Here is a 4,588-nt window from a genome sequence, read left to right as displayed (position 1 = left end):
GTGTTTGGAGTCTGCGCAGTGGAGCGTGACCGGTGCTGCCTTCACTGAATACGGAAAGGTGGGGATTTTAAAGTCAGGTGTAAACCCATTGGGGACGATGCTGTGCACGGTTTCCCAGCGCGCGTTAGTTGCTTAGTGAGGGCAGCAATTCACTTATTAAAAAAAATTGTACTGGATTGTACGTATGATCGTTTCAATAAAATTCGAAACGTGTAAGTCAATAAATAAATCCGCTTTTGTTTGTTTGCTTGTTTGTTTGTTTAACACAACTATTTTCCGTAAGATGAGAAATACATACGTTATTAAAATTTGATATTCCTAATTCAAATTTTATACTTATAACACCATATTTTCTATATTTATTTGTTTATATATTTTGAAGTAATTTAGGTCCATTCAATACAATAATGTTATTTCTGAAACGTTACCACTAAATGAAACACATCGTACAGATTTATTACACACAGATGGATTCTTGAAAGCCTACATTTCCGTTAACTATGATGATTTTCCATTTACAGTTAACTAAAAAACACAAAATTAGAATAGCGCATCAAATCATTAAATAAAACATACTTAAAACAGAAATGTGGGCTTAATAAAAGGTACATTTAATTATTTTTAATGTTATTTTCAAATGGTACTTTTAATCCCACAAACGTGCCGTCCACCTACAAAATAACTAACCCCAGTCATGGGCAGGGGTTGACCAATCAAATGTTAGGAGTTATTTTCATTTATTACATTTTTATTTAATAAAAATCAACAATGAGGATAATGACTGAGGGTCACTGCGCGTAACACACCCTGTAAATTCTAGACATTAACAGGTACCATAGAATTGCAATATTACAATATTACATATTTGTAAGGGAAGTAGTTTTCATAACTCTGTAACACAGGACTTTCATAAGTTGTTACAGATTCTCTCAAAAATCTAAACACACCTGTTAAAATCCTACATTATTATGATGTAAAATGAGAAAAATGTCATTATCCAGGCAGAGCTGGAGCTGCTGCTCCTCTGAACCGAAGGAGTCAACTAACCACACATTTCTTTAAGAAAGTCCTGCCTGTCGTTGCTAATGATCTGATCCAAATAGTAAACTCATTTCCCCCAGGTTTTAACAGCAGTAATCAAACCACTGATAAAAAAGAACAATCTGGACAAATCACTAATGCAGAATTACAGGCCGATCTCTGACCTCCAACCTGCCATTCATCAGCAAAGTTATTGAAAAAGCAGTTTAAACAATTAAATAGCTTCCTAACTATAACCAACCGCTTTGACTCCTTCCAGTCTGGTTTCCGATGTCACCACAGCACAGAGACCGCCCTCATAAAAGTGTTCAATGATCCACAGTGTTAACCACAGTGGTGGTTCTGTTGGACCTCAGTGCAGCTTTTGACACTGTTGACCATGACATGTTACTGAATCGACTGGAGAGTTGGGTCGGACTCTCCGGTCCAGTACTTAACTGGTTTGAATCCTACATAAAGAACAGGGATTTCTTTGTTTCAATTGGAAACTTCTCATCAAAGACGTCAAAGGTCACATGTGGGGTACCCCAAGGTTCAATCCTAGGACCCCTTTTATTCAATATTTATATGCTCCCACTAGCTCAGGTTATAACAGGAAATAATATTAGCTACCATAACTATGCAGATGACACACAGCTCTACATTACGATGTCACCAGGTGACCTTTGACCCCATCCAATCACTGAACAGATGCTTAGAACAGATAAATGTGTGGATGTGCCAAAACTTTCTCCAGCTGAACAGAAACAAAACTGAAGTTATTATTTTTGGACCTAAAGAGGAACGATCTAGAGTTATAGATCTAGAGTTATAGATCTAGAGTCAACGCACAGCTTCAGTTATTACAACTAAAAACCAGCGATCAGGCCCGAAACCCGGGAGTAGTGATGGACTCTGACCTGAACCTCCAGAGCCACATAAAGACAGTTACAAAGTCGGCCTTCTATCACCTGAAGAACATTTCCAGGATTAAAGGACTAATGTCTCAGCCAGATCTAGAGAAACTCATCGATGCGTTCATCTTCAGTCGTATTGATTATTGCAACAGCGTCTTCACAGGTCTGTCCAACAAATCAATCAAACAGCTGCAGCTTATGGGTAAATCATTTGAGGTAGAGACCCTGAAACTACCTGGTATCTATTGGGGTCCTGCCAAAACAAAGTGATGGTGTCGCTGAGGTGCACCAGATGGGTTATCCGTTATCATTGAGTGTGCAGGGGAGATGGCGTTACAGGAAGTTGCTGTTACACCCAACAGTCTGTGAAAAACACGAGTAAGCAACCACAGGCCACAGAGGATTTCTTGCAGATCCATTAAAAAACATCACCAGAAGTTGATGTGTGTGAATGATGCCAGGTGGCTGGATTGGGGCAATTACCCAGCATGCAAAAGGCATAACCATGCAGGATGACGCAACATGTGTGGGTAAACTTGCTCCAACTTTGGTTTACTACTGTACACCATGTTTAGATGCAAAATGAAACCACTCAGAACTGGTAAACACCCAGCAGAACAATCCATACCAACTCTATCAGATTCTGGAAAGGCTTTTAACTGCCAGACCTGATGATCCTACCACTCCACTGGTGATGTCTCCGTTTCTGCCACCTGTAACATTCTAGATATGACTCTTTCTTTTAAATCAAGTCATCTTCATTCCCACAGCTGGTCTGAAGAATAACAATGATCAGAACTTTTCTTGCCGAGTGTTTAACTTGGTGGTTTTACAGTTTTTGCTAACAGGTGGGTAATAACTTTCCCAATTTTGATGAAGTTTAAATGTTTAAAACTGAATATGTGAATTTATTTTATGCTTTTCCATGTGATTGGATTTCTACGTCACTGACAGACTTACACTAGAGCAAAACAAAAACTGTAATGAGGAAATAGTCATAGTTGGACTACACCAGGTAACAAATGAACACTTTTTTTTTTTAAGAATATGAACTGTGTCTCCCTCTAGTGGAATATCTTTGCAGTTACAGCTCCTGAGGCTGAGTCCAAAGACGGAGCTTGCGCTTTGGCTTCCACATCAACTGGCCCTTTCTAATAAATGCCTCTCCTGTTGAAGTAGCAAAATCTATCAAAATAAATGTCACAAAAATTCATCAAGGGGGAAAGGACCCTCCTTTAAGACATGAGTATTTATGAATAGTATACATGCAAAACAACAGTGGTCACCAAAACAACAATCAGCTAAATAACTGCAATAATGTTCTGATACTAAAGAAGATCAAAAGATTTTTTTTTTATATATATATATTAACACGAGATTTAAATTTAAACTTGATGTTTAAATTTCCCTCAAGTTTTTAAGTCTATTATAAAAGGTTCATTTATTTTTAAGATTTCTCTTTAAGAAAGAAAAGAAGAAAGACAATCAATCAGCAAACCTGGAAAAAGTTTCATGTTAATTTTTATATTATTTATTGCGTATGACTTTGTAAATACATTCAGTTATATTATAGCCTATCAGGATAAAAACAAGGGCAGTGACCAAAAAAATAACATGGTTTCCAAAAGCTATTTACATGGCTGGGTCAGTAATTCTTCTCCTAAAGGAAGATATACTTAATAGTTTTAGTGCACATCATAGCAAAGTAGCTTCTGCACAGTGAGTTGTTACAAGTGTAATTGCAGCAGGGCACTTTAAGAGTTTACAGGAAACATGTCACTTCAGCCTTGCAATGGTATTGTTTCTTTACACATCCACTGTAGCCACAGTATATAGATATTTCCTGTACATTTGCTTTTTTTTTTAAACTTGTATATAGTTTTCTTTGCTGTAAATATTTTTCTGCTTAAAGCGCTAGCTGTGAACATACTCTGGAATATCAGCAACGTTGTCTCTCTCTTCTTTTATTTATTTTTTTTACTGAATGCTCTGGTCATCGACCTGTAAAGTAATTATGCAAAGTGACTTGAACAGATTTTAAAAGCACAAACTGACAGAACAGTGTCTTAGAACAAAAATTCATAACCCTCAAAGTTTTTTTTAAATAAAATCTCAACATATTGTTTGGTTGTGATGTGACTAACACAAAGTAGGACTGAAGTAAAGTGGGAGGGGAAAAAATGCATTTTTACAACTTTTGATGTTTGTTTGTTTTTTCCAAATAAAAATGTTTGTCCATTAGGCTGTTCTTCTGAACAGCCTAACAGCCATAATGTTTCAATCTTAACACACACCAGAAAGGTAAGATTTTTAGATTTTATTGAGAATAACAATCCTATAAACTTTGATTTGATAACTTCATAATACATTAATTAAAAGTTAATATGTTTCACATATTATTTAAAATTTAAGAGAACTGGAAAGCTGTATTGAAACTCAAGTAGTGGTAATAATTAAATTCTGCTTAAAGGGACATATGTGCCATTTTATGGCATAATAAACTGAACATAATCAACTATGTTAACTTCAATTATTAAAAAATACTATATGTTGAAATTTGAAATTGGGACCCTGTCTCTTTAAAATCTCCTGCTCTTTCTGAAACTGTACCTTCAGGAAGCCATCTCAACATGGCTCCTCTATTAACCCTT

This window comes from Xiphophorus couchianus, chromosome 19, assembly GCF_001444195.1.
Source record: "Xiphophorus couchianus chromosome 19, X_couchianus-1.0, whole genome shotgun sequence".
NCBI classification, from domain to species: domain Eukaryota; kingdom Metazoa; phylum Chordata; class Actinopteri; order Cyprinodontiformes; family Poeciliidae; genus Xiphophorus; species Xiphophorus couchianus.
This window is presented reverse-complemented; position numbering follows the sequence as displayed.